The 13,072-nt window shown below is 44.9% G+C and overlaps 1 long non-coding RNA gene and 1 pseudogene across 2 annotated transcripts; both read left to right on the plus strand.

Annotated features, from left to right (window-relative positions):
* Positions 1 to 2,194: 2,194 nt before the first annotated feature.
* On the plus strand, positions 2,195 to 11,522 carry LOC112076091 (excitatory amino acid transporter 5-like; annotated as a pseudogene).
* Positions 11,523 to 12,320: 798 nt separating this feature from the next.
* On the plus strand, positions 12,321 to 12,864 carry LOC139025925 (uncharacterized). Of its 2 annotated transcripts, none has more exons than XR_011477599.1 (4): positions 12,321 to 12,417; positions 12,578 to 12,705; positions 12,776 to 12,810; positions 12,847 to 12,864. It is a non-coding gene; the product is annotated as an uncharacterized lncRNA (long non-coding RNA). The 2 variants fall into 2 exon arrangements; XR_011477598.1 differs by lacking the exon at positions 12,321 to 12,417 and adding an exon at positions 12,434 to 12,505.
* Positions 12,865 to 13,072: the final 208 nt, after the last annotated feature.

The following is a 13,072-nucleotide window of genomic DNA, read 5'->3' on the forward strand; positions in this document are numbered from 1 at the left end:
ACACACAAACACCCACAGACTTGGACTTACATACACACAGACCCACCATGTATGCAGCTGCCATACTGTTTACTGCTAGCAGCCAGCAGGCAATCCCTTTAAGTCCTGACATTATACCTGCTGGTAGAAGCACCTGTGGGCCCTGAATAGACCAACGAGGATAAATAATCACTAAGCTTTGGCAACAACACACAACTAAGGGACATCCTTCACCAATGGTAGAGGGGAAGGATTAAAACGTGTTAATCAGTCGTTTTTTCCAGTATAGGGTTAAAGATTCCTGTAGAGATACAACTGAGGAGCCCAATAAGGATCAGTGTTTTGTTGCTTTTTTTGATTGGCTGTCTTGATTTAGCTTCCAAAGTGTTGCAATGTTTTGTTTGATTGTTTTAGCTGTAGTGGATGTTACTTTAATCCTTCACAAACCATTCATAAGGCCTACAGTGCATGTGGAAAGTATTTCATTTTGTTAGGTTACGGCCTTATCCTAAAATGTATTTTTTTTTTTATTCCCTCATCAATCTACACACAATACCTCATAATGACAAAGTAAAAACAGGTGTTTAGAAATGTTTGCAAATATATAGAAATAAAAAAACTGAAATATAACATTTACATAAATATTCATACCTTTTAAGCAGTATATTGTTGAAGCTCCTTTGGCTGCAATTACAACCTCAAGTCCTCTCGGGTATGACGCTACAAGCTTGGCACACCTGTATATGGGGGGGTTTCCCCCAGTCTTCTCTGCAGATCCTCTCAAGCTCTGTCAGGTTGGATGGGGAGTGTCACTGCACAGCTATTTTCAGGTTTCTTCAGAGATGTTTGATCCGGTTCAAGTCCGAGCTCTGGTTGGGCCACTCAAGGACATTCAGAGAATTGTCACGAAGCCACTCTTGCGTTGTCTTGGCTGTGTGCTTAGGGTCGTTGACCTGTTGGAAGGTAAAACCTACACCCTAGGTCCTGAGAGCTCTGGAGCAGGTTTTCATCAAGGATCTCTCTATACTTTGCTCCATTCATCTTTCCCTTGATCCTGACTAGTCTCCCAGTCACTGTCGCTGAAAAACATCCCCAATGCATTATGCTGCCACCACCATGCCTCACGGAAGGGATGGTGCCAGGTTTCCTTCAGACGTGACGCTTGGCATTCAGGCCAAATAGTTCAATACTGGTTTCATCAGAGCAGAGAGTCTTGTTTCTCATGGTCTGAGAGTCCTTTAGATGCCTTTTGGCAAACTCCAAGTGGGCTGTCATGTGCCTTTTACTGAGGAGTGGCTTCAGTCTGGCCTCTACCATAAAGGCCTGATTTGTGAAGTGCTGCAGGGATGGTTGTCCTTCTGGAAGGTTCTCCCATCTCCACAGAGGAACTCTGGAGCTCTGTCAGAGTGACCATCGGGTTCTTAGTCACCTACCTGACCAAGGCCCTTCTCCCCTGATTGCTCAATTTGGCCGGGCAGCCAGCTCTAGGAAGAGTCCTGGTGGTTCCAAACTTCTTCCATTTAAGAACAGTTTTCGCTTTGTTATTATTGGGATATTGTGTGTTGATTAATGAGAAAAAAACATGTATAATCCATTTTAGAATAAGGCTGTAACGTGGCAAAATGTGGAAAAAGTCAAGGGGTCTGAATACTTTCCGAAGGCACTGTAAATGGTTGATTTTCATATCAACGTACCTCACTGTTAATTAGTCATTCAGGACTTTGACAACTGTTATTTTCAGGCGGGGTCAACTTTTTAAATAATTATTGAAATTAACTGACAGTCCTGATTCTTGCTGAATAAAATAATTTCCTAGCCAGTCAGTGGTAATAAGACATAATGGGTTATTAATGGGAGTGAGACCTCAGTGTCAGAGACTGCTACTGACCTAGAACCTGCTAATGCCGTGTGTGTGTGTGTGTGTGTGTGTGTGTGTGTGTGTGTGTGTGTGTGTGTGTGTGTGTGTGTGTGTGTGTGTGGTGTGTGTGTGTGTGTGTGTGTGTGTGTGTGTGTGTGTGTGTGTGTGTGTGTGTGTGTGTGTGTGTGTGTGTGTGTGTGTGTGTGTGTGTGTGTGTGTGTGTGTGTGTGTGTGGTGTGTGTGTGTAGTCTATAGGAAGCATTATTTTCAAGGGCTTAATCTCCTGAAGGAGACGGAGGTTTACAGAGACTTACTTTATCCACTTCTTCTCTGACAGCCGTTTAGATCAGAAGGTGTTTGACTGGCTGACTCTCTGGTTGGACGTACAGATAGCCAGTCCTGCTGCATCGTCAGCTATCCTTTAGTTTCTGCAATGGCCGGGATCGGTCCTTAGTGATTTCACTGCCTTGACTCACCACATGAACCTTTTAGAGTGGGAATCCACTTAAAGCTTTTGGAGTTTTCTTGTGAACCGTCAAGGAGGACTAGAGACAYATTTCAAGCCAGGACAGGATACTGAACAGGGACCTAAATGGAATCAGGAGGGACCCACCAGTGACTCGCGACCCATCGGTTTGGGAATCAGTCATTGACTAGACGTAAGGCAGGACCTTGGGCCACCGGGCCTATCTCTTCACTCCTCTCTTTCCTTCAGCCTGTGGAGTAACTGGGCCTCAGGATGGAGTGTATAAAGCACGTTATAAAGAGCATGGTCTCTGTGAAGGTTTGGGCGTACATCAAGGGCTACTGTAAACGCAACGGGTTGCTGACGCTCTCGGTCATCGCCGTGGTTTCCGGCTGTGTGCTCGGCTTCTCCCTCCGCAGCTTCAACCTCTCCACGCAGGTACGGAGGCGCGCACACACACACACACACAGCTATTGAGCCATGCAACAAGGTTTTGGTTCTAGTGGGCCTAAGGTTTATACCACTCAGGCATTCTACAGAGAGATGAGATTAACTCTGGGTCTTAGACAGGGTGATAGTGTTAACACCGAGGACTCTGGGTCTTAGACAGGGGGATAGTGTTAACACTGAGGGCTCTGGGTCTTAGACAGGGTGATAGTATTAACACAGAGGGCTCTGGGTCTTAGACAGGGGGATAGTGTTAACACAGAGGGCTTTGGGTCTTAGACAGAGGGATAGTAAACCACTGAGGGGTTGGTTGAGAGGGCCTTACACTGGGATAGTGCAGAAAGAGACCAAAGAGAGAGTGACCAGCAAGACACTTTCACACAACATAAAACCCTGACTCACAAAGCTTGTACCATATTGTTGACATGGGAAACTACTCTGACTGCAGATTGATAACTGCTGTATTGAATTCAGAACAGATGCAATGCAACAATATCAACTGAGCCATAACCTGCACATCCCAGTTATACAGTAGTGATTCAGCCAGCTAGGTAGAGGCTGGACTTCTCAACTGCTCTACCTGGGTCAATAGTAGCCATGGTGATCCAACCCTTGACATCCACTATTTCAGTAGTGGATTAATGGGTCAGCAGCTTCTAATTATCTGACGCACTATTGTAATCTGCATCCCCGCTAACCTCAACCTTTCAACAAATACACAGTATCAAGCATAGCCCAATGGGAAAGCACGTCACCTGAGAATGATTGATTGAACTTTATTAGTCATGGAAAATCATGTAACACAATGTAAAACCAAAAATATATAACACACCATGCACCAGACCAAGAAGTGGGTTTGACGTAGCTGGCCTGGTACAATGGAACTAATAGAATAGTCCCTAAAGTGCAAACGTTGCACACCTCATGTATTTGAAAGTATTTTACCAACTGTATGTATTTGCCCCTGGTCTGCCATGTACAGCATGTCCCCTGACCCAGAGTGCTGTGTGTGTCCCCTTTCCAGGCTAAGATCTACTTCTCGTTCCCTGGAGAACTACTGATGAGGATGTTGAAGATGCTGATCCTGCCTCTCATCACGTCCAGGTAACACATCATCACTACTGTCTGTTCCCCATGTCCCTACTGCTCTTCTCCCTGGTCTACACCACAACCCATGCTACTTCGATACATTATAATGGAATAAAATGCTAATCGAATACTCGATGGATTCTAATGGAATACAACACTAAATGAATACTCTAGGAGTTCTAAAGAAACAGAATGCTATCAGAATGCTGTACGAATCCTGATGAAATTGAATGCTATGAATGCTCTATGAGTTACAACAGAAAATAACGCTAAATGAATACTCTAGGGGTTCTCATTAAATAGAATGCCATCAGAATACTCTCTGAATTTGAATGGAATACAACACTGACTGAATGCTCCTAACTGAATGCTCCTGACTGAATGCTCCTCTGAATCCTAACTCCGTGGCCAGTCTGATGTCGGGGCTGTCAGCCATGGACACTAAGGCCAGCGGGCGGCTGGGGGTGCTAACCATCACCTACTACCTGTGGACCACCTTCATCGCTGTCATCGTCGGGATCATCCTGGTGCTGGTCATCCACCCTGGTACGGGCACAGAGAAGGACGGGCACAGAGGAGGGTCAGGGCCCGTTATGACCTCTGCTGACGCTCTGCTGGACCTCATCAGGTACGTGTGCACACAAGCAAGCATTTACGCACACACGGACGCACGCATGCAAACACGCACGGACAGACACACGCACACAAATGTGCACGTGTGCACATACACATGTTGAAGTATCTTGAGAGGCATAATAGAATAGCATGGTCAACAGACACATTGCCTGTATCAGTAGTTGGCTGTACCAGATTCCTGAATTTCCTGTCTTTAGTCAGTCTAAGATGTTTAGCGCCCATCTTTTCATCCTTAACCCTTTTAGCTAACTCTTCCCCAAATCGTAAACCTAACCTTAACCTTTTAACTTAACTCCTAAACTTAACCCTAACCTTAACCCCTAACCCCTAGCCTAGCTAACGTTAGCCAGCTAGCTAAAATTAGCCACCTAGCCACCTTGCTAGAATTTCGTAACATATCATACTTTTTACAAATTCGTAACACATAATACAAATTGTATTCGTAGCATATCATACGAAATGGGTGTTGGACATCCACAAATGAATACATACATTACAAAACGTAACATATCATACTACATGGTCTGTCCCGGATTTACGTACAGAATAATACGAAATGCTCTGAGACCAGGTTGGGGATTCAATCAAAGRCAYGTTGGACAAGCCCGTTGCTCTTGACTTTTAACGGTCATTTATGCTTGAGCTGGAATCCGCCGTGTTTACCATGAATGCAATATCCACCAACGTCAGGAAACTTGCCTTTACAAGGCGCATTTTTCCATAGTGCAATGCGCTTGTATACAACGCGCCTTTTGTTGAAACCCAGGCCTACACAACCTTTATGGTTTATACTTAGCTGAGGAAAACTGGAGTTCACTGAGTTCACTGATTGGCTGGTTTATTTATGGGTTAATCCACACAAACCCCGACAGGAAGAATCAAATCTAAAATATTTGATTCTTTCAAACGTCCGTGTTAGCAGAGCAGTCAGAATCTGTTGCCTGAGCCTTGTGGAAATCTGGAATCTCGTCCCATGAGGGATGTTAAGACCCTGCTCGCTAAATAGCCTGCTAATACTGACTCTTCAAGGAATCAGATCTGTTCTTTTTTTTGTAACCAGCAGTGTTGTGGTTCTGTGTGGATTTAATCATTTTAAACCAGTAAACCAGTACAGAACCAGTAAACTCCAGTCCACCCCAGTCCCCCTAGTACAGCTAAATACAGCTACCTGGAAGTGTGTATTAAGTAGGGGTCTTTAGGTTGTAAATAGCATTTCAAACAGCAACAAGGTCATTTAGCTCACGTGGCTTGAGGGATTTGCACATTTGGGACTATTCTATTGGTTATATTGTTCACATTCACTTCTGAAACAAGTCAACCCTCCATGTTAATAATAGGCATCATTGGGGGAGAGTGGGGCAAGTTGAGCCATTTTTTACATTCAGTATCACTCAGTCTAGGGAAATACATCATTATCTCTAACAAAGATACTGTATCTACATATATTTCAGCAGGTATCCCTGGAAAAACAGAGCTTTTCCAAAACAAAGTGGTCTCTTGGCACAACTTACCCTGGGTATGGGGGTAAGTTAAGMCGCCTACAAATTTCTCTACTGAATGAAAAATTACCACTACCTTATTAAAGATACTACCATGTCTATCTTTATTTCCCAAACACAATTCAACACAATTCAACCCTAACCCTAACCATAACCCTAACCCTAACCCTAACCCAACACAATCAAATATTTTGATCATTTTAAGCATCTTTTAACACAGGCTTAACACCTAATTAACACTGTACTTTTTWAAACTMTTTTAACATAGACCAGGCCCTGTTGTTACCTCATATTCCAACAATAATGCAAGCATTATGAAACCTCTAACACAATACATTAATTTGACTTGGTGAAAATCCATTTTCCAAAATCCTTCACAGATTCCATAAAATCATGACATCCTAAATATTTGGTCAAATTATACATTTTTTGCATRGTTTCCTAGAAACAAGGGTGGCTCGACTTACCCCTTTGGCTCAACGTACCCCAGTGACGACTAAGTCTCTATCTTCTCAGAACACACCGTGTCCTAAATGCTTTACCCAGAACACACTGCAGGGAGGTCGAGGACCGGCAGTGGCTTAGGCCCTCCATGTGAAGAATCCTCCAAAGCCCAGAGGATTATGGGTATTTTTAGTGAAAGCTGTGTACCTGCGGGCGGATGTAGGCTGTATGACTGTCAGAGGTGCTTTAGATCATTTGTCACGTCTGATAGGCTGACTGGCCCCGGGGCAGTGGCTGTAACATGATCCTTTATGAATAAACCAGGACTCCTAATGATGAGGACTCTTAACCACCAACACAGGCAACCAGCCTGGAGATGTTACCACATTGTGACATCATTCTGACAACTTTATTATTTCGACATGCTAATTAGGAAGACTGCAGAACAGCTGAAACATTTTGACGTTGCAGGAGAATACGAGACCAACTATGAAGAGAAGTCTTTTGGTCAACAACGACCCTAGTCAGAGCAACGACTTTGGCTTTTGGGAAATGTAACCTTTTGGTTTCCTTGTGTCTATCTACAAGTTTTGTGGTTTGGTTGACAGCTTWAAGGGATACTTCTGGATTTTGGCAATGAGGCCCTTTGTCTACTTCCCCAGAGTCAGATGAACTCGTGGAAACCATTTTTATGCCTCTGTGTCCAGTATGAAGGAAATTAGAGGTCGTTTCACAAGCCAACGCTAACCAGCGTTAGCACAATGACTGGAAGTCTATGAGTATCTGCCAGCATGCTCTCTGTCCAGGGTCTTGTTACGTCTTTCTGAGACAGGGGACCTCTTGGCTTCTGGCCGGACCAGGAGAAATTGACCCTACTCAGGATAAAATTGAGACGATAACAGAAAGCAGATACCCCAACCTTCTGACATGTTATATGCTCAGTGTGACAGGACAGGGCTACCGGAACACAGGGTCAGCTACCGGAACACAGGGTCAGCTACCGGAACACAGGGTCAGCTACCGGAACACAGGGTCAGCAGAATAGAATAGATTGTCCACCTGAAGGTAGAGATTTCACTTAAAAAATCGGAACAAATCATATATGACAATACAACATCACACATCATATAAACAGTTTTATTATCATCCCCATTACTCAGGGAATAACTCCAATCATATCCAATAATGTTGTAGACTTTATGGTTTACAGGTTATTCTCCCTTTGACAGGAACATGATTCCMTCCAATCTGATAGAGGCAACATTTCAACAGTACCGTACAGACCTGGTGCCCATAGTGGCCTCCAGTTTGGTGGAGTCCCAGGCCAACTACGTCTACGTGATGCCCGACCACAACAACCCTCAGCTGGGCCACCCTGTCTTCCTGGAGATCACCCCAGCTCCAGACATCAAGTACAAGATTGTCCCTGGCCACAGCTCTGGCATGAACGTACTGGGGATTGTCATCTTCTCTGCTACTATGGGTGAGACACACACACACACATACAGTATGCATGAATGAACACACACAAATGACACACTGGATACACGAGTACACACACACACGCCCTTCCAATCACGCCTGCTTCTGACCCTGTGTGTTTTCTCTGTGCAGGCCTGCTCCTGACCCAGTGTGTTTTCTCTGTGCAGGCCTGCTCCTGACCCTGTGTGTTTTCTCTGTGCAGGCCTGCTCCTGACCCTGTGTGTTTTCTCTGTGCAGGCCTGCTCCTGGGGAAGATGGGCGAGAGAGGCGCTCCATTGGTCAATGTGTGTCAGTGTGTCAACGAGTGTGTTATGAAGATCATCAATGCTGCCATGTGGTGAGTTGTTGGGACACACACAGCAAAGTCACCTGTCTGAACTCTCCTTCACATGTAAAGGTCTGGTAATCTTGATCTGGAGGATTGAGAATGGGAGGATTCATTTAGATTGAGATTAGAAGTGGATCTCACCAACACATCTTCCTCCCTCCCCCCTCCCCCCCTCCCCCTTAGTCATTAGCTCAGTATATGTCTGCATTTCAGGTGTGBCAGGTCATCAAGGTGAGCCAGGTCAACCCAAAGCTGCTTGAGTTCTTAGGAAGCCCAAAACACAGGTGGCATGACAACGCCTGGTGGACAGAGACAGAATCACAAAGGCCCGTTGCTTGCTTGCCTCATTTATTTTGAGGTATTTATAATTYATTGATCTTTTTCCAGGTATTTCCCTTTCGGCATTGTGTTCCTGGTAGCAGGGAAGATCCTGGACATGCATGACCCCGCCCACCTGGGAGAGAAGCTGGGGATGTACTTCATCACAGTGTTAGCCGGCCTGTTTGTCCACGGACTCATCCTGCTGCCGCTCTTCTACTTTGTAATCACACGCAAAAACCCCTTCACCTACATCAGAGGCCTGTTACAGGCTCTGGTCATCGCCCTGGCAACCTCCTCCAGTTCCGCCAACTGCCATCACATGAATATGTCTATTGGAGAACTGTGGAGTGGACAGACAGATCGCCAGGTTTGTCCTTCTGTCCCCACCATCAACATATGGACGGGACAGCCCTCTACGAGGCCGTGGCAGCCATTTTTATCGCTCAGGTCGAACGATACGAACTGGACTTTGGTCAGCTGGTCACCATCAGTCAGGACTGTCTACACAAGAGTCTCTCTCTGTTACTCTCTTAGTTACTTCTGTGCACAGCAACCACACACACACACACCCTGACCCTGCTGCGTTCTTCAGTATCACAGCAACCACCACACACACACCCTTGACCCTGCTCTGTTTCTTCCAGTATCACAGCAACCACACAAACACACCCTGACCTGCTCCTTGTTTCTTCAGTATCATAAGCAACCACACACACACACCCTGACCCTGCTTTGTTTCTTTCAGTATCATACGCAACCACACACCACTAGCCACCCTGACCCTGCTCTTGTCTTCGTTCAGTTCATAGCAACCACACACAGCACACCCTACCCTGCTCTTGTTCTCAGTAATATAGCAACCAACACGACACACCTGACCTGCTCCTTGTTTCTTTCAGATCATAGCAACCTACACACCACACACCCTGACCCTGCGTCTTGTTTCTTCAAGCTCATCATAGCAAGCACAACCACACACACACCCTGAACCCTGCTTCTTGTTTCTCCAAGTACTCACAGGCACAAGCGGCCAGTGTCGGGCGTGCTGGCGATTGCCGCAGCGGCCTGTCGTTACCATGGTGATCGTCTTGTACCCTCTGCTGGGCTGCCTGGCCCCCGTTGACATCACACTGAGCGTGGCCATCACTGGGTCTGTACGAGTGTCTGACCGTGAGAGTGTTTGTGGACTGGGACCTGTAAGTTGTCTGACCGTGACGAGGTGTGTTGTGACTGGGACCTGAAAGTGTCTGACCGTGAGAGTTTTTTGTGGACTGGGAACCTGTAAGTGTCTGACCGAGAGTGTTTTGTGGACTGGGTCCTGTAAGTGTCTGACCGAGTAGGGTTTGTGACTGGTCCTGTAGTGTCTGACCGTGAGAGTGTTTGTGGACTGTCCTGTGGCCATCTGACAGAAACCCCCATAGATACTTTAAACAGTCACATCTAAGTTCCCTCTGTTGGTTGTGTCGGCAGGGATCGTTTCCGGACCATGATCAATGTGTTGGGAGACGCCCTGGCTGCAGGCATCATGTGTCACCTCTGTAAGAAGGACTTTGAGAGGAGGGAGTCAAACGCTAACTCTGCCGGTGAACAACCTATACCATTTACACTGACCCCAGCCCTAACCCCTCTACAATACAACTATATACCACCTTTACACTGACCCCAGCCCTAACCCCTCTACAATACAACTATATCATACCAGGTTTAAGTGTGTTTGAATCTGCTCTTTGACTAACTGTGTTCTCTCTCTCTCTCTGTGTGTGTGTGTTCTGTGTGTGTGTTTTGTGCAGAGGGACACAGTGATCTCCTTCGGTGGCCAGAGTGTYCAGAGTTGTGCCCTGTCCGAGGCTCCTCTCATGGACTATGCCCATCGCTGTGACTATGTCTACGAGGTGGAAGGTGACTGTGTCACAGAGAGATCTGGCCCCACTTACAACCTGTGTCAGGTTTAGGAGAAACCYGTTCCCTGTTACAACCTGTGACCTTTGTTACAAAGAAACCGGTCCCCTTCTACATGCAGTGTCACAAACAAACCCGTCCCCTGCTACAACCTGCGTCACAGACAAACTGTTTGGTCTGAGACACTGTCACTGGACAGACAGCAGGGGGCACTGCCCGCCTTCAACAGRGACCTTTCTATTTACATGAATATACATAGGGTTGTCCTGATATCAATGGCTTTGGACTGGGGAATTATAATGGGACTGGGAAACAACCCTGCACTGAAACAGAGTTTGCACTTTTCTGATGTGGATTTATCAGGAGTTGACTGTGATGTCTTCATACTTTTCTCTGATGGATCAGTTGATGGCTGATGGTCTGCTCACACCACTAAGTCGCTTTGGTTAGTGTCTGGTAAATGTTCAACTTTCGCTGTCTGATGATCACACCTGTGCCATGATGAGGAAGCAGGTTTTCCTCATAGTTTTGTGACTGGCTATCTAGGCTACTGTAACCTACCAGTGACGGGGACTTATACAGTAGGTCCACTAGGGTGCATGTTATGTCCGAGTCAGTTTTCCTTCTTTAGCTCAATGCAGATTCTGCTCAGGACACCAATTTGGTGCCACAATGTACTGCAGTACAGCACACTTTTTAGGCAACCAGGTGGCATTATGGACACCATTTTGGTTCAATGTACTGGGGACTGTAAAGATAGATGACAAGCACTTTCACAATGTTTTAGGACAGGAGTATTCAACTCTTACCCTATGAGGTCCAGAGCCAGTTGGTTTTCTGTTCTACCTGCTAATTAATTACACCCACCTGGTGTCCCAAGTCTAAATCAGTCCCTGATTAGAGGGGAACAACGAAGAAAATGCAGTGGAACTAACTTCGAGGTCCAGAGTTGAGATTGAGGATTGTAGAGATATATAATGGTAGTTTAACACACAACTGTGAGTGTGAATATTGTTTATTTAGTAATAGTTTTTTTTTTATATATATATATATATATATATATATATATATGGTTTAGACTTAAATGTTGCATTTGCACATTTTTCATTTTTATTTTGCAGTCAGGTTTTGGAGTTGCCTTAAAATGTTCTCAACCAGTCACCGTTGCTGAGAATGTTGCAACCATGAAAGTGCTGAAATTGACAGGACTTTGTACTGAAAATGAGTTGAAATATAGTCAGTGACTATGGGTAAAACCTCTCATCGCTACCTCTGTCAACTGAATTATAACAAATACAGAATGGATAACTGATATTTCAATGTCTTTTGGTAGATTTACAGTAGATTTCACTGTGATGTACATCTTCCAACACCTAGGATCTTGAAGAAACTATTTGTATTTGTGTACATGCAAGATACTTGTACATTGTTATTTTCTAATCAAATTTGAAGTGTAATGATTTGAGCATAACATTTTCCCCCACCCCTTCCTCACAGTGCACACAATAAGCCAAAAGGATGATCCTGCTGAGCTTTATAAAGCTTTCAGATATTTTATTCAAAGTAATTGTGTGTTAGACAGGTTCTGAACAGGCCTTCCTCCAAAACCAAACAGGAAATCAAAATGAATCCATTAAAAAAGTCAAAAGGAAAAAAACTCCCAACACGAAGAATTTACAAACATGTAAAACTACATACAAGTCAAATAAATTACATCTTTGTGCCTCCACTGCTGTTGCCATGTTCTTCCATCTCTCCCACATACATTAAGGCTAAAAACAGTTAATCATAATTCAGTTATTCCAGGAACCTCACTAGCATTTCAACATAGTAGCACTCTGAGAAGCTAGCAAAGCAAGAGCTGATTAGTAGAACTCAATAGAAAAATAATATCAAAAGGATGAGAACAAAGTCAAGCAAGTGAACCGTTTCCGGTTCATAATAACCACTCTCTCTGGTACCGTTTCCGGTTCACCTGCTGTTCCAGTTCAGAATTAACCACTCTCTCTAGTTACCGTTCCAGTTCAGAATAACCACTCTCTCCAGTGCTGTTTCCAGTTCAGAATAACCACTTCTCTCCAGTTGCTGTTTCCAGTCAGAATAACTACTCTCTCCAGTGCTGTTTCCAGTTTCAGAATAACCACTCTCTCTGGTACCGTTTCCGGTTCATAATAACCTCTCTCTCTAGTACCGTTTCCAGTTCAGAATAACCACTCTCTCCAGTACCGTTTCCGGTTCATATTAACCACTCTTTCCAGTGCCGTTCCGTTCAGAATAACCACTCTCTCTAGTTACCGACTTCACAGTTCAGAAAACCACTCTCTCAGTTGCTGTTTCCAGTTCAGAATAACCACTCTCTCCAGTACCTGCCAGTTCAGAAATAAACCACTCTCTCCAGTACCGTTTTCCAGTTCAGAATAACCACCTCTCCAGTGCTGTTCCAGTTCAGAATAACCACTCTCTCCAGTGCTGTTTCCAGTTTCAGAATAAACCCACTCTCTCTAGTACCGTTTCCAGTTCAGAATAACCACTCTCTCCAGTCGCTTTTCCAAGTTTCATAATAACACTCTCTCCAAACGGTTGCCGTTTCCCGGTTCATAGAATAACCTACTCCTCTAGTTACC

The sequence above is a fragment of the Salvelinus sp. IW2-2015 genome, unplaced genomic scaffold, assembly GCF_002910315.2.
Source record: "Salvelinus sp. IW2-2015 unplaced genomic scaffold, ASM291031v2 Un_scaffold3566, whole genome shotgun sequence".
NCBI classification, from domain to species: Eukaryota; Metazoa; Chordata; class Actinopteri; order Salmoniformes; family Salmonidae; genus Salvelinus; species Salvelinus sp. IW2-2015.